The 21,844-nt window shown below is 38.8% G+C and overlaps 1 pseudogene; it reads left to right on the forward strand.

Annotated features, from left to right (window-relative positions):
* Nucleotides 1-290: 290 nt before the first annotated feature.
* LOC117708377 (arylacetamide deacetylase-like 4 pseudogene) lies at nt 291-1,266 on the forward strand (annotated as a pseudogene).
* The last annotated feature ends 20,578 nt before the right edge of the window (nt 1,267-21,844 follow it).

Genomic DNA, 21,844 nt, shown 5'->3' on the forward strand with positions numbered 1-21,844 from the left:
GAAGGTCAAGTTGAAGATGGAGGTTTCTGTGGTGATGCATTGGATGGCATTCAAACTTTCTCTGCTGCCTTGTTCTCATCTCCACTACTGTCTGTAAGTGCTTCTGGCAGTTTCTGCAAGTGTGCCACTGTTGCTATAAAGGCTTCTGGCTGCTCAACACATGCTCAATACACAGGAAGAGCTGTGTCCAGCAAAGTTCCAATGGCCTTGTCTGTATCTTTACTGGCTTTTATGTTTTCCTATGGCAACAGCTTTGAAATCCCCTGCTCATATGTGCTGATCCATCAATCATGGTGTGAGATGGAATGGAAATTATTTTTACTCTAGACAGTTTCCTCAAGTCCATGTATAGAAATGAGGATAGACATTTTTTATTAGGGCCATTTGGCACAACACTTTTGGAGTCATGTGATAGTTGATAATGCTATTTACAATAGATTCCAGTGACTGGTGTGTACATAAGTATTCCCTATTTGCACTTTTCTCCCTAGGTACCGCAAGCTTCCTGACTACCATCATCCTGTTATTCATCTGGATTGCCTGAATGCTTCCATCCACTTCCTGAAGAACCTTCAAACCTATGGAATAGACCCCTCCCAGGTGGTGATCTCTGGAGAGAGTGCTGGGGCTTGGGCTGTGGCCACTGTAACTCAGGCTTTGGTCAGTCAACCCATGCTTCCCCAGATCAGGGCTCAAGTCCTGATTACTCCAGGTCTGCAGGGCATTAATTTCCAGTTACCATCACAACAGCAGAATCAAAATGTTCCATTGCTTACCAGAGACATAATGATTACATGTATGTGTAAATATCTAAGCATTGACCTCTCTTGGAAAAAATTTTTGTTGACAGGAGCTTGTGTGCCCCTGGACACTTGGAAAAAGTACAGCAAGTGGGTCAGCTCTGACAACATTCCCCAAAGGTTTAAGAGCAAAAACTTCCATCCCGAGTTTCTGGGACCTTTTAATGAGACTGCCTATCTGGAAACCAAGCATATTTTGGATGCAAACATTTCACCTCTTCTAGCAGATGATAAGATCATTGCTCAACTTCCAGACACATTTCTGGTGAGCTGTGAATATGATGTCCTCCGGGATGATGCCTTGCTCTACAAGAAGCGCTTGGAAGACCAGGGGGTCCCTGTGACCTGGTACCATGCAGAGGATGGCTTTCATGGATGCATCTGTTTGTTTGATAAGCAGCCTTTCTCTTTCCCCTGCTCCATAAATGTTTTAAATGCTGTTATCAATTACATTAAGGGTGTGTGATGGTGACTGTGATGCATGAATGAAATAAAAAAAAGAATTGCCTGTATTTGGCTTTTTTATAATGAGTTTTCTTTCCTCATAGAAGGACATACTTAAACAGTGTGTTCTCTGATAGAGAAGAATGAGGTAGAAGAACAGAACTTCTGGTTTAATATTGAAAAATATAAAGTATATTGTCCTCCAATGGCAAATGTTCCATGGTACATCTAACTGTATCATATGCCACTATTAGGTAAAATAAGCATCACAGTGAGAAAAGATGCTTGTAATTTTGATGTCCTTTTTTACTAGAGGGTTCAAATTTACATAATAAGATTTAATTAAGAAAGACAGTAAGATTAAAACAGAAACAAAACTCAAAAGAAATTTGGACATGCAGAAAATAGTGCATAAACAGAATACCACATTTTTAGTAACATTAGGAGAGTAACTATATATTGTTATAAACATAGACAACAACCCTAACAGGGTTTAAAGAATTATATTCTTGATGAAGAATTTATAATTTCCTGAATTTAGATATAGAATAGATGCCAGTTATTGAGATTATATGGATATTTTCTGCTGAACCTACTTTTCTCTCTCCTTAGCTCCTGTTTAATTTCTGGCCTTGTATCTTCATTAGAAGGTGGGAATCACTTATGAGAAAGAACATGTAGTATTTTTGTTTTATATTGAAAAATGAGTTACTCCACTCAATAAACACTTTCAAGGTCTATTTGTTTGCTGAAAATTATGTTATTCCATTTATTTTTATGGCTGAATAAAATTTGTATTATGTATGTGTACCACACTTTTATTATCCATGCATGTATTGAGGTGTATCTGACCTGATGTTATTTCTGTGCTACTATGAATAGAGTAGTTATTACCTTGAATGTTCCGGTTTCTCTATAGAGAAATGTGAAGACTTTTGTGTAGAAGCCCAGCAATGATATAGCTGGATAATTTGGAGGTTCTGTTTCAGCTTATTAATAAACCTTTACTTAGGTTTCCATAAAACCTGCATCAGTATATACTTCTCCTATCAGTGAATAAATTCCTCTTTCTTCACCTACTCTTGGGATTGAGCTCTGAGCACTCAATAGTTTTCTCAGGTCTATGTTCCAAAGTCATTGTCTTAGGGTTTCATTACTGTGAAGAGACACCATGATCAAGGAAGCTCTTATAAAGAAAACATGTAATTGGGGCTGGCTTACAGATTCAGAGGTTTAATCCATTATCATTATGATGGGAAGCATAGCAGCAACCAGGAAGACATGATGCTGAAGAACATGAGAGTTCTACATCTTGATCTACAGGTAGCAGATGCGGACTGGGTCACCCTGGCATAGTTTGAGCATATACAATCACAAAGCCCTGCCTCCACAGTGACACACTTCCTCTAACAAGATCATTACCCTCCAATAAGGCCACAAATCATAATAATGACACTCTACAAACTCATAGATCCATGGGAGCCCTACATATTTAAATCACCACAGTTATCCAGCAACCTCCTGATAAGTTTTCTGAGCCATAGATTCAGGAGCTGTTATGTATATCATTCATTGATGCTGTGGTTCCTGTGATCTATTGATTTCTGCATGTAGTTTTCAGGTAAATGGATGGGCTTATAATATATTACATTGACTGTAGTGTTCCAGATACAGAAAGAGAAAAACCATAAGTTTTCTTTCATCTACAGTATCTAGCTCCAAACTGTCAGATGTGAGTAAACAATATAGAATAACTACAGAAACCAACAATGAAAAAAGGGATCGTGGTGGTTTGGATTGGAAAAAAATCGCAGGATTCTGGTGATATAAAGAATAATAGTGAGGGGACTCTAAATAGACAGGATGGAGTGAGACCAATTTAGAAGGAGAAGTAAAGGTGAGGGAGAAATGACACTAAGGTTGTTTGGTAAAGTCCCAAGGAAAATCATAGTATTTTACATTCACCTAAAATCATACACTCTATAAGATACATAGTACAAACTATATATAAGGGCATATACTTTATACAGCTATATATAATATTTATATAATCTATATCTATCTTCCATATCTATATTTATAGCATAGATGCCTGTTATTAAAATTAAATTAAATTATATGGGTATCTTCTGTTGAAATTATTTTCTCATCTCCTGATCTCCTGTTTAATTTCTGAGCTTCTACTCCCCATTAGTCACACACACACACACACACACACACACACTCACAAACACACATACACACATACACACACACTTCATGTTCAAGTCTATCTATCTATCTATCTATCTATCTATCTATCTATCTATCTATCTAATCAAGTAACTTAAGCTACTTAGGGGCCACAAATTTACAAAAATCTCAGTACCAATCACCAGAAATGTTCTTCCCCTGCAATATTCTTGATTTCTTATCAAAAATACATGTCATCAAGGAAAGAAACAAATATGTAACTTGAAACAAGACCATAAACATGACACAATTATAGACATTAAGACAAAAAGTTACTCATGGGCATGCACATATTGTGTTATATAAAATGCCTGAGTTAATGTACAGCAAAGAATAAAGATCTCGGTTCACAGCCTCAATCTATATCCATTGCAGAGATTACTAAACACAATTTGAACATGTGAAAAATAAAAAAAACTTCCTTTTAGAAATGCTCTTAATTTTTCTCCCTTTATTTCTCTCTCTGTCTCTCTCTCTCCCTTCCCCAAATCCTCCCTCCATACCTCCCTTTTTCTGTCTCTCCCTCCCTTCCTTGTTCTTTTCTCTTTGTATTACCTTTAATATTCCTTTTAGACCTTTAAGACTTCCTGTTAAAAATGCTCTTAATTTCTCTCTTTCTTTTATTCTCTCTCTCTTTTTGTTTCTCTCTCTTACTCTCTCCCTCCCTCCCTCCCTCCCTTCCTTCCTTCCTTCCTTCCTTCCTTCCTTCCTTCCTTCCTTTTTTTCTTTTTGTATTACCCTTAATCTTTGTGTACAGTCTAGTAGTTATCCCACTTCTGGTTCACTCACTTAACAATTCCTCATCCCATTCCACCTACTCTGTCTCCAAGAGGATGTACTCCCAACCCCCACAACTCTATCCCTAGAGGCCTTCCCACTTCCTGGGGCCTCAAGTCTCTCAAGGGTTAGGGGCCTCTTCTCTCATTGAGGTGAGATCAGGCAGCCCTCTGATGTATATGTGTCAGGGGCCTTATACCAGCTAGTGTATGCTGCCTGGTTGGTGTCTCAGTGTCTGAGAGATCTTGGGAGTCCAGTTTACTTGAGACTGCTGTTCTTCCTAAGGGATTGCCCTCTTCCTCATCTTCTTTCAGCCTTTCCCTAATTCAACCACAGGGGTCCCTGACTTCAGTTCATTGGTTGAGTGTAAGTATCTGCATCTGTCTCAGTCAGCTGCTTTTGAGCCTTTTGAAGGCCAGCCATGCTAGGATCCTGTCTGTAAGTACACCATAGTATCAGTAATAGTGTCAGGCCTTGGAACCTCCCCTTGGGATGGATTCCAATTTGGGTCAATAACTAGACTACCTTTTTCTCACTGTCTCCTCCATTTTTGTCCCTGGAGTTCTTTTAGACCAGAACAATTCTGGGTGAGAGGGTTTGACTGTGGGATGAAAACCCCATCCCTCTACTTGATGCCCTGTATTTCTATTGGAGGTGAAGTCTATAAGTTCCCTCTCCCCACTGTTGGGCTTTTCATCTATGGTCCCTCACTGGTACATTCTAGAGGGTCATCCCACCTCTTACCTCCCAAGATTGCATTTTTTTCATTCATTCTGCTGGCATCTATAAGATTGTCCTCCTCCTCAACTTCTTCCAGCCTTTCCCTAATTCAACCACAAGGGTCCCTGACTTCAGTCCATTTGTTGGGTGTAAGTATCTACATCTCTTTCAGTGAGCTGAGGCCAAAATATTCTCTTGAATGGTTGCTTAGGGTAGTCCATGTGACTCTCAGAGCAATATGGATTATCAATGTACTCTTTGATTGCCTCTTAGGATTGGAGGTGAGCTACTATTGCTGAGGACACCACATAATTTGAATAGAAGATTCAGGGTCCTTATAGCTAGGGCAGACACCTAGCTGGTCTGATCCTATGGAGCCACCATATCCTGAGTCATCCTAGAGGAGCCACTATACACAAAGCAGCAGAAACCATACCCTGAGCCATTCTAGAGGAGTCACTCCACTCAGACCAGAGGACACCTAGCTGGTCTGCTCCTGTGAAGACACCATATCATGAACCATACTAGAGGAACCACTGCACTCAGAGCAGCAGGATTTCAGGATCCCAGAGGCAGTCTGAGTTCCAGGAGTTCTTCCACCTGGGAGCTTAGGATCACAGGATCACAGAGACATCTGGACTCTCAGGAGTACTGACGCTAGGAAGATAACTGGAAAGACAGACTCCAGTCAGACACAGTGAGTGAAGGTAAAACTAGAGTTAACTAGGTGGCAAAAGGCATGTACAAGAATATAAACAACACAAACCAAAGTCACTTGGCATCATGAGAACACAGTTCTCCCACCATAGCAAGCCCTGGACACCCCATTATGCCAGAAAAGCAGGATCAAGAATTTAAATTATTTCTCATGATGATGATAGAGTATTTTAAGAAGGACATAAATAACTCCCTTAAAGAAGTATAGGATAACACAGGGAAACAGGTAGAAGCCCTTAAAAAGGAAACACAAAAATCCCTTAAAGAATTGCAAGAAAACACAACCAAAGAGGTGAAGGAATTAAACAAAACCATCCAGGATCTAAAAATAGAAGTAGAAACAATAAAAAAAAAATCTCAAAGGGAGACTACCCTGGAGATTGAAAAACTAGGAAAGAGATCAGGAGTCATAGACACAAACATCACCAACAGAATAGAAGAAAGAATCTCATGTGCAGAAGATAACATGGAAAACATTGAAACAACTGTCAAAGAAAATGTAAAATGCAAATAGCTCCTAGCACAAAACATCCAGGAAATCCAGGACACAATGAGAAGACCAAACCTAAGGATAATAGGTATAAATAAGAGTGAAGATTCACAACTTAAAGGGCCAGTAATATGTTCAACAAAATTATAGAGGAAAACTTTTCTAACCTAAAAAATGAGATGCCCATTAACATACAAGAAGCCTAAGGAACTCCAAATAGACTAGACCAGAAAAGAAATACCTCCCATCACATAATAATCAAAACATCAAATGTACTAAACAAAGAAAAAATACTAAAAGCAGTAAGAGAAAAAAGTCAAGTAACATATAAAGGCAGACCTATGAGAATTACACCAGACTTCTCACCAGAGACTAGAGAAGCCAGAAGATCCTGGACTGATATCATACAGACCCTAAGCAGAAATGCCAGTCCAGACTACTATACTCAGCAAAACTCTCAATCAATATTGATGGAGAAACAAAGATATTCCATGACAAAAACAAATTTACACAATATCTTTCCACAAATCCAGCACTTCAAAGGATGATTGATGGAAAACACCAATAGAAAAAGAAAAAAATGAACTGTATCCTGAGACATCCCTTAGAGGCCAGTGTCTTCAGAGAGGCAGGTAAGGCCAGTTGTGCACTGTCCTATGCATAAGAGCCACATCTGGGAGTAGGAAGCTCACAGGACCTCTTCCCAGGTACCCAAACCCTGACCCTGTGGAACTCCACTCCCCTTCCACCCCTCTCCAGATCCTGGTGGCGGGAGCAGGCACCCAGCGGGTCTGCACCCATGTGGAAACCGTATCCTGAGACAGCCCAGAGAGGCCAGTGTCCTCAGAGAGGCAGACACCCAGCAGGTCTACACCCTGTGGAAACCGTATCCTGAGATATTCTAGAGAGGCCCCGACCTCAGAGAAGGGGACACCATACCCAGAGTCATCCTAGAGGAGCCACGGAACCCAGAGCAGCAGACACCTTATCCTGAGACATTCTAGAGGAACCACTGCACTTAGAGCAGCGAACACCTAGCTGGTCTGCTCTCAAGAAGACACCTTACCCTGAGACATCCTAGAGGAGACACTGCACTCAGAGTAGCTGGAGCTCAGGATCACAGGATCACAGAGACATCTGGTCCCTGAGGAATTCTGACATAAGCAAGATAACTGGAACGACAGTCCCCAGTCGGAAGCAGTGAGAGAGGGTAGCACTAGAATTAACCAAATGGCAAATGGCAAGCGCAGGAACATAAACAACGGAAACCAAAGTTACTTGGCATCACCAGAACCCAGTTCTCCCACAATAGCAAGCCCTGAACACCACATCACACCGGAAAAGCAGGACACAAAATTAAAACCATTCTAATGATAATGTTAGAGGACTTTAAGGAGGTCATAAATAACACTCTCAAAGAATTTGAGGAGAACACAGATAAACAGATAGGAACCCTTAAAGAGGAAACATAAAAATCCCTTAAAGAATTTCAAGAAAACACAACCAAAGAGGTGAAGGAATTAAACAAAACCATCCAGGATCTAAAAATGGAAGTAGAAACAACAGAGAAATCTCAAAGGGAGACTACCCTGGAGATTGAAAACCTAAGAAAAAGATCAGGAATCATAGATGTAAGCATCACCAACAGAATACAAGAGATAGAAGAGAGAATCTCATGTGCAGAAGATACATTTGAAAACATTGAAACAACTGTCAAAGAAAATGCAAAATGCAAAAAGCTCCTAACCCAAAACATCCAGGAAATCCAGGACACAATGAGAAGGCCAAACTTAAAGATAATAGGTATAGATGAGGGGGAAGACTCCCAACTTAAAGGACCAGTAAATATCTTCAACAAAATTATAGAGAAAAACTTTTCTAACCTAAAGAAAGAGATGTCGTTAAATATGCAAGAAGCCTACAGAGCCCCAAATAGACTAGACCAGAAAAGAAATATCTCCCGTCACATAATAATCAAAATTCACGCAAACCAAATCCAACAACACATCAAAACAATTATCCATCATGATCAAGTAGGCTTTATCCCAGGAATGCAGGGATGGTTCAATATTTGGAAATCCATCAATGTAATCCACAACATAAATAAACTCAAAGAAAAAAACCACATGGTTATCCCACTAGATGCTGAGAAAGCATTTGACAAAATTCAACATCACTTCATTTTAAAAGTCTTGGAAAGATCAGGAATTCAAGGCCCATACCTAGACATAGTAAAAGCAATATACAGCAAGCCAGCAGCCAACATCAACCTAAATGAAGAGATACTTGAAGCAATCCCACTAAGATTAGGGACTATGCAAGGCTGCCCACTCTCACCTTACCTATTTAATATAGTGCTGGAAGTCCTAGCTAGAGCAATTAGACAACAAAAGGAAGTCAAAGGGATACAAATAGGAAAGGAAGAAGTCAAAATTTCACTATTTGCAGATGATATGATAGTATGCTTAAGTGACCCTAAAACTTCCACAAGAGAACTCCTAAGCCTGATAAACAAGTTATCAAAGTGGCTGGATATAAAATCAACTCAAACAAATAAATAGCCTTCCTCTATTCAAAGGATAAACAGGCAGAGAAAGAAATTAGGGAAATGACATCCTTCACAATAGCCACAAATAATATAAAATATCTTGGAGTGAATCTAACCAAGCAAGTGAAAGATCTGTATGACAAGAACTTCAAGTCTCTGAAGAAAGAAATTGAAGAAGATCTCAGAAGATGGAAAGATCTCCCATGATCCTGGATTGGCAGGACTAACTTAGTAAAAATGGCCATCTTGCCAAAAGCAATCTACAGATTCAGTGCAATCTCCATCTAACTTCCAAATCAATTCTTCATAGAGATAGAAAGAGCAATTTGCAAATTCATTTGGAATAACAAAAACCTAGGATAGCAAGAACTATTCTCAACAATAAAAGAGCTACTGGGAGAATCACCATCCCTGACCTCAAACTGTACTACAGAGCAGTAGTGATAAAAACTGCATGGTATTGGTACAGAGACAGGCAGGAAGATCAATGGAATATAATTGAAGATCCAGAAATGAACCCACACACCTATGGTCACTTGATCTTTGACAAAGGAGCTAAAACCATCCACTGGAAAAAGGTCAGCATTTTTAACAAGTGGTGCTGGCTCAACTGGAGGAAAGCATGTAGAAGAATGCAAATTAATCCAGTCTTATCCCCTTGTACAAAGCCCAAGTCCAAGTGGATAAAGTACCTTCACATAAAAGCAGATACACTGAAACTAATAAAAGAGAAGGTGGGGAAGACCCTCAAATACCTAGGCACAGGGGAAAAGTTCCTGAACAGAACACCAATGGCTTATGCTCTAAGATCAAGAATTGACAAATGGGACCTCATCAAATTGCAAAGCTTCTGTAAGGCAAAGGACTCTGTCAAAAAGACAAAACGGCAACCAACAGATTGGGAAAAGATCATTACCAACCCTACATCCGATAGAGAGCTAATATCGAATATATATAAAGAACTCAAGAAATTATACTCCAGACAACCAAATAACCCTATTAGAAATGGGGTACAGAGCTAAATAAAGAATTCTCAACTGAGGGAACTCGAATGGTCGAAAAGAGACTTAAGAAATGTTCAACATCCTTAGTCATTAGGAAAATGCAAATCAAAACAACCCTGAGATACCACCTCACACCAATGAGAATGGCTAAGATCAAAAACTCAGGTGATAGTAGATGCTGTTGAGTATGTGGAGAAAGAGGAACACTCCTCCATTTTTGGTGGGGTTGCAAGTTGGTACAACCATTCTGGAGGTCAGTCTGGTGGTTTCTCGGAAAATTGGACATAGCACTGCCTGAGGACCCAGCTATACCACTCCTGGGCATATACCCAGAAAATGCTGCAACATATAACAAGGACATATGCTCCACTATGTTCATAGCAGCCTTATTTATAATAGCCAGAAGCTGGAAAGAACCCAGATGTCCCTCAGCAGAGGAATGGATACAAAAATATGGTACATTTACACAATGGAATATTACTCAGTTATTAAAAATAATGAATTTGAGAAATTCTTAGGTAAATGGATGGAACTAGAAAATATCATCCTGAGTGAGGTAACCCAATTACAAAAGAACACACATGGTATTTTCTCACTGATAAGCAGATATTAGCCCCAAAATTTGAAACAATAAAGATTGAATTAACAGACCACATGAAGCTCATGAAGAAGGAAGACCAAGTGTGGATGCCTAGGTCTTACTTAGAAGGAGTAACAAAATACCCAAGGGAGCAAATATGGAGACAAAGTAAGGGACAGAAACTGAAGGAGAGGTTGTATGGAGACCATTCCATGTAAGTATTCATTCCATGTGCAGTCACCAAAAATAGACACTGATATGGATTACTGAAAGTGCATGCTGGCAGCAGCCTGATAAGGCTGTCTCCTTTGAGGGCCCCAGAGTCTGACATACCCAGAGGCAGATACTCACAGCTAACCATTAATCTGATCAAGAGTTCCCAATGGAGAAGTTAGAGAGAAGACTGAAGCAGCCGAAAGGGTTGGTGGCCTTATGAGGAGATCAACCATACCAACCAACCAGAGCTCCCCATGGTCTAAACCACCAGCCTAGGAGCACATAGGGAGGAACCCATGACTCCAGCTATATATGTAGGGGAGGATGGCCTTGTTGGGCATAGGTGGGAGAGGAGATCTTTGGTTCTATGAAGGCTGAACACTGAGTAGGGGGGAATCTGAGGGTGGGGAGGTGGGAGTGGGGGATAGGTGGGGGCACACCCTCATAGAAGCAGGAGGAGGGGGGATAGAATAGGGGGTTCCTGGGTGGCGGAGGGAATGAGGTAAGGGGATAAAATTCTAAATGTAAATATTATATCCAAAAAAGGGAAAAAAGAAAAGCTGTTAGAACCAACATCTTTAAAAAAAGTCAGCCCTCTAAAAATTACCTTGATACTAAAATTTGTTTTGAGAATTGTATATTGCAGAATACACAGCCTTGGTGTATCTACTCATCAAGCAAGCTGAGCAGACCTGCTCAAACCTCTGAGGTCCTGGAATTCCAACTGGATGCAGTGAAGACACAGTTTCAGAGGCTTATCAATTTACTCTTTCCCCCACCCCTATTCTAATATCTCATCGCCTATAATCAGCTTGAAGAAATTAATGAAGAGTCAACACCCCTATTTTCTGGGCTTGGGGACTAAGGTGGTCAATATTGGGCTGTCTTTCTAGAGTAGAGTAGTGGTTTTGTGGGAATAGGGAGGATTAGCTAGGATTTATTGCATAGCCATAACCTATTGGTAGATTTCTGTACAATTATTATCAAGATGAAGATATAATTTCTTAAATGGCACCAATTTACTTTGATTACAGATTTTAAGGTTTTCATTGGTATGAGCTTCTTGTTGATATAAACATGAGATGAATATTGATACATCTAGCCTTGCCTTTTTTGGTATCAAACAGACATATCAATCCTCAGCCCCATATGAGAACTGGGTCAAGGCCATTCCATTTAATGGTAAGGGAGTCCTTCCACATAACTGTGGCATAGTTTTTATTGGTCTCAGGGTGCCAGAGGTGATCGGCAGCATATTTGCCATGAGCGTCCAGATTTAGAAAACCGAGAACAAACAAGGAGAATATTCCTAGGGGACCCCTTCTGTGTGTATAACTCCTCTTTTGTTTTGAAAAGCCAGTTTTTCGGAATTCCTTGTAAAACCAGGGCAGAAGCACCGGTAGCTGATCCTCCCACACTCAGAGATTTATGAAGATATTATTTTAAAGTTTCATAATATCTGTTTCACAATACCTTATCTTTGAGGTTTATAAGGAATCCCAGTAATATGGGTAATATTAAATTGTCAACAAAACATCTCAAATGTCTGACTGCAATAGCCAGTTCCATCTATCTTAAGCATAGAAAGATAATGTAGGCAATAACTGATAACATTTTTAGTTGTTTCTCCTGTTAAAGCAGTTGTAACTAGAAAGCCTGAAAAATTTTCAAGTCACATGTACACATTTTTATTTTCCAAAATCAGAAATGAGTAACATCAACTTCTCATAATTGATTAAGTATAAGTCCTCAAGTATTAACACCATTATGAGAAAAAATCAGGAGACTGAGAACAAGTTTTTGCAATTTGACATGTAAACTCTCTAGAAATACCAAATTGTCTCAAGCTATTATTATTAAACATATGTAACAATCACTAAGCAACAGCAGACTGCTTTGGAGCAGATCTCTGCAGATCCACAGAGATATACTATCTTGTGGTGATGCTATATAGACAAATAGATGACTTTTTAAGTTTTAACGATGATCCTATAAGAATTCCTAAAGTTATATCAATGATAATTAAGTTCTTTCATAACTGGACTGCTATTAGGCCCTTCTCTGATAATCAAAACTGCAATGAGAACTCTGCCAGTCTCCCAAGTATCATCAGTTAATTGTTTTTAGATAGTAACCAGACTTTTCTCTACTCAGAGCACACTCTAAGAGGTTGTAAAACAATTAGCAAAAGGTCATTAAAAGGTAACTAACAATTTACTATAAGTATTAGGACAGAAGATAAAATATTGCCTGGGCCTATCTATCCCAAACTTCACTAATAACTTAGTTATAGCTTCAAACCTTTAGTGAACCTGTGGAGCCAGACAGGCGATGGATGTTTAGCCAGACAATCACTCCAAATGGATATGCATGTAAACATTCTCTGTGCAAACTTCTATTTCAATGTATGATTTGACCCTTGGTGTGAACTTGTGAAGAGCCCTGCAACATGTGATCATGTAGTCTGAAAGATGCATAAGCACTGAGGGCAAAGAGATGAGGGGCAGATACAATGGCAAGATAGAACAGAAGTTTTTGTCTTTCCCCACTTAGAGTAGTATATAGAATAGAACTTTTCCCTTTTTCCAGATAAAATAGAACTTTTTCTTTTCTCCACTTAGGACCTTTCCACTTCTCCCCTTAGATAGCTTTCATAGGAATCCTTTTTACACTTAGTAATAAACTCTACAATAACTTCTCAAAGTGTCTTTTCTTCCTGTGACCTCAGACTAGCAGGCATAAGTTAGAACCCAGCAGTTCCTGCTGAGGTAGAACAAAGGCTGTTTACTTAATCCTTGGCTATTTTTGATGAGGTGCTAAGTGGCAGAAACTGCTGTTTCTGGCCTCAGAGGATCACAAAAGGCAGGTCAGCTACAGTGGTATAATAACTTAGATAAGTAAACTTTTCTTATATAACAACTCTAACTATCTCAAAAACCAAGGTCCTACCCCCTGACGGAGCTCTTTGAATCTTTCAGTTTATATCATTCATTGTATCTTATTTTATTAGCTGAACCCTCTGAAGGAGTTTTAATTCAAGCCTTTGTTCTCATTCAATGACCTTTAAAATTTTGGGGAGTGCTTGTGTAAGACCCCACAAAGAGAGGATCTCACCCAAGCCTCGGCCACCCAATAACTCACAAGATACCGATCTTGATGAAATCAGCAAGGTATTTTTTTGATTAGCATGCTGAGATCAAGCCCCGTAACCCATGCAGGGGTAGAGGGTTTGACCCAGAGCTTTGGAGGTAGAGGGTATTTAAAGGAAAAACCACAACCCAGGGGGAGTGATAGGGGGCTATTTGAAAGTACCTGTGTAAAGTCCAGCCCATTTTTTAGGTTGTGACAGAATTCAAGGAACAGTCATGGGGAACATTCTGTATAGGTTATTCTCAAGAGCATATTTGTACTCAAACATCTATCTTGTGGTCAGCCAAGTTCCTGAAACACAGAGTTCACAAATGAGCTGACCTGCACTCTTGGTTCCACTCAGCCTGTTAGAGGTTTTTGAAGTTTTTTAACCCTTTCACTTGTTGCTCCAGAAAACATTCAAGGACAATATCTTTTCAATATTTGATACACCAGTTACATTCCTAAACAAATTGTGGCACAAAATTCAAATAAGAAAAGATAGTTTACTTTAAATTATTTTCAAAATAAGATGCTCCAACATATAACAAGGGCATATGCTCCACTATGTTCATACCAGCCTTATTTATAATAGCCAGAAGTTGGAAAGAACCAAGATGTCCTTCAACAGAGGAATGGATACAAAACATGTGGTACATTTACACAATGGAGTATTACTCAGCTATTAAAAACAATGAATTTGAGAAATTCTTAGGTAAATGGATGGAACTAGAAAATATCCTGAGTGATGTAACCCAACCACAAAAGAACACACATGGTATTCATTCACTGATAAGCCCTAAATGGATGGATATTAGCCCTAAAGCTCGAAATACCCAAGATTCAACTCACAGAACACATGAAGCTCATGAAGAAGGAAGACCAAGTGTGAGTTCTTTAGTCCTTAGAAGGAGTAACAAAATAATCAAGGGAGAAAATATGGAGACAAAATGTGGGACAGAAACTGAAGGAGGGTCCATCTGGAGACTATTCCACTTGGGGATCCATCCCAAAGGTAGACTCTGATGTGGATGTCAGAAAGTGCATGCTGACAAGAGCCTGATATAGCTGTCTCCTTAGAGGTCTGCCAGAGTCTGAAATATTTTGAGGCAGATGCTAACATCTAATCATTGATCTGATAAAGGGGTTCCCAATGGAGGAGTTAGAGAGAAGACTGAAGGAGCTGAAAAGTTTTGTGGCCCCGTGAGGAGAGCAACAATACCAATCAACCAGAGCTCCCCAGGGTCTAAATCACCAGCCTGGGAGCACATAGGGAGGGACCCATGACTCCATCTGTATATGTAGGGGAGGATGGCCTTGTCGGGCTTAGGTGGGAGAGGAGATCCTTGGTTCCATGAAGGCGGGACACCGAATGTGGGGGAATTTGAGGGTGAGAAGATGGGAGTGGGGGGATAGGTGGAGGCACATCCTCATAGAAGCAGGAGGAGCAGGAATGTGATAGGGGTTTCTTGGCAGGGGGGAGTGGAGTAAGGGGATAACAATTGAAATGTAAATATAATATTCAATAAAAAAGAAGATACAAAAGGTCAAAGTCATGTAATACTGATTAAAGGAAGACTCCACTAAGAGTACATTTAGATTTAAACATATATACATAAAATGTGGACACATATAAGTTCATAATACAAGTATTACTAAAAGGCAAAAGTAACAGGTTATACCTAGCACAGTAGGAGTGGGAGACTACAGTACCTTACTTGTATTAGTCAATGGATAATACAGAAAAAAATCTGAAATCAGTGACATAACAGATAAAATAAACTTGACATCTATAGAATATTCCACGATACACTCAAGAGTACTTTTCCCAGAGGCCCATGAAATTTCCTCAAAAAAACCTTTATGTATAAGAATACAAAGCAAGTATTAATAAATATTGAGTAATTGAAGTAATTCTTTGTGTTCTGTGATTACAGTGGAGTAAAACTACAATACAACACTCAGAGGACCTTTACAACATTTATAGATTCATGAGACTAAATTGCATATCATTGAATACTGAATGGATAAATGGAAAAATCAAGAAGAAAATTTAGAAATTCCTGAAAATAAGTAGAAATGAAAATACAGCAGACCAAAACCATAAAATATATTCAAATAGGTTCAAAAAGGAAATTATAGAGCTAAGTGCCTATGTTAAGAAATCAGAGAAATCCCAAATAGATAACTTTTTGCTCTATCTTAGGGCTTTAGAAAAATTACAGTAGAAGAAACCCAAATTCAGTAGATAGAAAGAAAAATATTAATATCAGTGCAGAAGGTAATGAAATACAAACTAATAAAATACAAAGAATCAATAAAACAAAATGCAGATTTTTTTGTAAAGATAAACAAGATTGACCAATCTTCAGCCAAAATAATCAAGGGAAAGAGAAAGCCTAAATCAATAATGCTTAAGATCCAAAGAGAGCCATTATGAAAAATATTCAGGGAATCATTATTACAGGCCTTAAAAATTCTATCCAATTAAATTGGTAAGGATAAAATAAGTAGATGAAATTATATGCATATCATATGAAACAAACCAAAAAGCTACATAAGGAAATATATGATAAGCATTGAGATTGATTCAGAAATAAAAACACAGTTCTGACCCAGACAAGTTCACTGTTCAATTGTATGAGACCTTCAAAGAAGAATTAACATCAGTGTTTTCCAAACTACTTCATAACCTAAAGAAAGAAACACAACTGTATGAGTTACCTTTTTATTGCTGTGATAAAACACCATGACCAAAGCAACTTCTTAAAAAAGATTCATTTTAGACTTACAGTTCAAGAGAGGTATGAGGAAGAATGGTGGGAATGAGTGGCCACAGGCTGCAGACAGCATGGTGGCAAGAACTGGATGCTGAGAGCTCACTCCTTCACCTGTCGTCAGGAAGAAGAGACAACAAAGTGGAAATAGCACAAATCTTTAAATTCTCGAAGCCTGTCTCCAGTGACGTACTTCCTTTAACAGGCTGTACCTTCCAAACATCCTCAAGCAGTTCCACCAACTGGGCACCACGTGTTTACATACCCAAGCCGATAGATGGCTGCAAGGGGCATTCTCATTCCAAACACTACAACTACTAAACTCCATTATGAAGTTAACATTACTGTGATAACAAAACTTAAAAACACACAATGCAGAAAAATTACACAGCCAGATTTTGGGGGTATTTTTTTTGGGGGGGGGGAGATGACATTTCTCTTGGAATATTAAAATTATCCAGTCAGTATATTGTGGTTTATATGTAAGTTTATATCTAGTTTTATGAAGTTGGGGGTACCTGTGTTTAGTGTTCACATGTTTAGAATTGTAATGTCCTATTCATGAGTTGTTTTCTTAGTAAGTAATAGATGACCTTTATTGCTTATTGTCAGCTTTGGTTCTCGTCTATTTTTTCCATATTACAGTAGTAGTATCAAAGCCTTCTTGTTTTATGGTTCCATTGGGATAATTTTTTATCATTTTACCCTCAGATAGTTGTTTCTTTTCCATGGATAGTTCATTTTATTTTGTTTATTTTTGTTTTTTTAGACATATTTTATTTTTTTAAACCAATTATTATATTGTGTGTTTATGATATATCTGTCAGTGTGGAGATATGTATCTCACACTGTGTTTGTGGCCAAAAGAAGACAATTTTTAGGAATTGGGTCCTGACATCTTCTTGAAAGAAGGTCTCTCTCATTTCTGTCATCCTGAACACACCAGGAGAGCTTGCCTATGAGCTTCTGGATAACTCTCTGTATCTGATTTCATGATAAGAGGAGTGCTTGTATTATACATACATGCCACTGTATTTAGCTTTTTTTATGGTTAATCCAAGGATTAGTCGCAGGTTTACAGGCTTCTATAGCAATCATTTTTTCTGTTGGGCTTCATTACCATCTTGGGTTATTTTTTAAAAGTACTTTAATTTACATGTATGTGTGTTTGCATGCCACAGTGCCTGAATAAACATCAGTGTATGAGTTTCAGGACCCGAGTTTCTCTTTTTACTCTCTGAATCTTGAGAATTGAAGTCTTGTCATCCGACTTCACCCCAAGTGCCTTTCTTTGTCAAACCATCTCACCAGTCCTGAGTTGAATATTTTAAACCAGAAAATTCTCTGCAAACCTCTGAATCCTGGATTGGGGTATTGAATAATGTAAATGAATTGAACCAAGCAGTTGGGGATGGGATATGCTTTGCTCACATTAGATAGACTCTGGTGTAGATGAGGGCTCTTCTTATATGATATAGTTGCCAAGTTGAGTCAGGACATTACAATTTGTAACCCATGTCAGACCCCTTCCTTAAATTCTTGGTTTCTAGCATGTCTAAGAGTCTTACAATAGTCTCAAACCCACCTTAATGGTCCAGACATGATTTCCTACTTTCTGTTTCTCAGGAAGCAAGTACCTTTGGTTCTCCTTGGCTGGATTATGCAAGTATCTTGGGTACAGTTCAGACTGAAGGCATGTTTGAAGCAGTGGACCAGAAGAAGCAGTGTGTAAAACCAAGTTAGGTAAGCCACTCAAACATTTTGAAGTTATTTTCAGGACAGCAACTCTTATGGGCTTTGTGACCATAGCTGTTCTGTGGCTTCTGCTGCTAGTGGGGCTGCCCACATTCTTACTGGGAGTCTTTATATGGGCTGTGATAAAGCATTTTCTCACAGCAGAAATTCCTTTCTCTTTACAGAATCCAGTCAAGTTAAGGTGTATGCACTGTCTGGCGCTCTTCACGATAGCCTTGGTGAGTTTGCTCTTGATGGGGGTGCGGAGGCACCATGCATTGGGGTGTTGTTAGAATCTTATTTTTGCTTCTGTTTTCATTTTTTCCCTTTTTCTTTAGATTCCCACAAAATGAAGTCCGAGGAATCTTCTATGTTTCCTCTTTCTTTTCTTTTTCTTTCTCCTTTTGTTCTTCTTATTCATTTTCTCCCTTTTCTTTCTCATTTTTTCTTTTCTTTTCTCTTTGAGAAATGGTCTCATGATACAGTCCAGCCTGGCCTTGAGCCAACTGCTTTCACTCTCTACTGCATTGCCCAACTTTTTTTTTTCTGAAAACTGCAAATAAATTTCAGATGGAATTGCTGTCCACAAACGGACCATCATCCAAGACCTTTTACCAACACCTTCAGCCACAACTCCCTTCTCCTCTTTCTTCCCATTTCCTTGCTTCCAGACGCTTTCTCAATTAGTGTGAGAGACCCTGATAGCAGAGATTAACTTGCTCAACTGTGTCCTAAGCACAAGACAGGGTTGTTTGCAGACCAAATCATGCATGTTATAGAATCACCAACATAGCCTGACTGCCCTAGACCTCTGAGTTATGTACCATTTTGGGGACCAAGACTGGGGGATCAGCATGTGCCAACAGGTACATCAAGTGTGAAAAGAATATAAATCAGGCAATTTGAAAAGGTCCTGATTTCCCAATACTCAATAGTATTCTTGGTAGTGGCGAACAGATGACAGCTATTACCTTAAGAGACTGTTGAAGGGCAAAGGGTGAGAAGAAAATAGCTAAGAAGCACCCAGAAAAGCTGTTTGATGAGGATTTTTGCTCTGGTATAACAGGCTGGGAGAGCCTCTTATAACCACAGGGTTTCCCAACATACCCCAGTTCCTGTATAACAACTTGGAGACTTATTATTTCATTAACAAATGCTTATGCTTTATGTTAGGTTGTTCCTTAACTAGCTTATAACTAATTTATCTCATTTATTCTACTCTATATCTGTCACATGGGTGCTTTCCTTGAATCAGTTTCATAATTCAACTTCTCCTCAAGTTTGGGTGGCCCAGGTTGCTGCACCTGACTCTTTCCCAGAGTTCTTCCCTCTGTCTGACATATTACCTTCTGTCTGATCTTATTTGCCATCAGATATTTGTTGACAGGTGATTCTTTTACACAGTACACAAGAGAGAATCTATACAGTCTTTTGCTTAATCTCTGTTTCTCAGAGTCCTCATGGGGCAATGGCATTTTTCTCATGAGGCTGCTGGAAACATTGGGTAGCATGGGTTCTGATAAGTTGTAAAAATATATTTTCCTCTACAGCTGGTCTCAGAATCCATGAAATGAAGGGGTAACATTTTTAAAGTTAGGACATTAGGATGAAGTTGGTGAGAAAATGCAAAGAATACAAGATTAACCAAAAAAAAAAAAAAAAAACTTTTGGGGATGATTTGTCTCACAAAGAACAAATCAGTGTGTGTGTTGGGGGGAAAGAAACTAAAAAGATACATGGATAGAGAAGCAGTTGTTTGTTGGACCTTGGGCACAAGTAGGAAAACTGCCCACACTGGACATACTGTTACAAAATTCAAAGTAGATTTGGAGAGCGGAAGGATGGAGCCAGCTTGTTGGTTGTCACAATTTCTTTTTGGTGTTATTTGACATTTTTTCTTTTCAATTCTTAGCAATGTAGTGCTGGGGTAGAAAACATTGTGTAATAATTAAAAAGGTTAAACTATAAACAGGATAATTTATTTTCATATTCCAAAAGTGGTATGGTATTAAAGTATTCTTACATTAGTTATTAATAACAAGTGGTTCTTTTAAAGTATATGCCTAAAAGCCATGTGCTATGTATACCATATCCTGAAACATGAGAAACTGTCAAATAAATGAATAAATAAATAAATAAATAAATAAATAAAATCTCTAAAAGAAATGTATGTTCCTGCTGTCATGTTGAGATTTTCATGAGGATCATATGGACCATGTCAGAAAAATAAGCAAGGTAAAGAATTTCAGGGTAGGCTAGAGCCTCAGTATTACAAATGAGAACTTTGGATTTCCAAATATCCTCCAGACAATTGGCGTCTTTCTAATAATTGGTGTTTCTTTCTAAGAATAGGCCCATATTCTTTGCATTTTGATCACATTTTAAGAGCCAGAGGCCAGGGTGCTGCAAGATGGTGTGTTCTAAACACAACATAGAAGCTGCACCCATGAAATCTTAGCTATGGCTGTCTAAATAAGACCTGAATGATGACAATACCAGTTGCCATGCCAGTGTGGATGGAGGACATTTGACAAGGTCTCAACCTTTGAGGAAGAACTACAGGTAATCAATAGCTATCGATAAGGGGAGAAACAGTTTTCTCCAGGGGCAAGCTGTGTGATAGGTCATCCTATCCCCAGTCCCAAGTGATTAGCCTTAATTCATGTACATAGGAGCAATACAAAATTGTGTGTGTGTGTGTGTGTGTGTGTGTGTGTGTGTGTAAAACAATAATAAAAAAGAGATCATGAATTTGAGAGGGAGTGAGGGGAAAGAAAGAGAAATGCGGGGGTAGAGACAGGGCATAATGGATATACAGTACTCATGTATGAAATTATCAAAAATTTTAATAAAAAACAAAAAGTAGCCACTAAGCTATGTACCCACAAATGACAGCTGCTACAGGTTTTCACAGATGAAGCAGGAATGGTGGAGGACTAATTTTGTAGAATGTGCTCAGCTTAAGAGGCCCTGCTTTTTCTAGCCAGTCCAAAGTTTTAAGGCATGCTGTCCTGGATGAAGGTGAAGAAGAAGATATCCAGGTGTTTTAATGTTCTGAGTACATAGGCAATGGAGGGATAAGAAATTTAAGAAGAAGAAAGAAACCTGGGAAGATTCTACAGTTCCCAATACAGAGCCTTCTCGTGCTCCCAAACATATATGTGTTTCAATTCCAGATGCTACAGGAATTAATTTTGTATCCTCAAATTTTTGACCCTGTTCTTTAATTTCTGGAGATGTTTTAGACCAGGCATGGAGCAGGCTTGAGATCTCAGCACTTGTAAGCCATAAAGAAGACAATGAGTTAAGGTCAGACATAGCTATATTATGAGTGTGACAAAAACCTAGACTACATGAGATCCTGTGTCAAAGAAAGAAAAATTAAAGAAAAAAAGGAGAGAGGCACTTTATACGAGAGAAGAATGAACAAGGGAAGCATTGAAAACAAGTTGCAGAGAGTTGAGTATGAAGGACTCCGTCAAAACATACATACAACATAATACACAAGAACTTTTCTTCATTTCTTCCTTCTTCATTCATATATTAAATTCTGACTGCCACCTCATCTTTCTCCCTTTTTAAAGTTCCCCTCTCCACCTCCTTTCTCCCCCAGAGACACTCTTCTTCTCATTTCCTTCATAAATGAGCAGGAATCCCAATGATATGGCATAACAAG

This window comes from Arvicanthis niloticus, chromosome 5 (assembly GCF_011762505.2).
Source record: "Arvicanthis niloticus isolate mArvNil1 chromosome 5, mArvNil1.pat.X, whole genome shotgun sequence".
In the NCBI taxonomy this organism is placed as follows: domain Eukaryota; kingdom Metazoa; phylum Chordata; class Mammalia; order Rodentia; family Muridae; genus Arvicanthis; species Arvicanthis niloticus.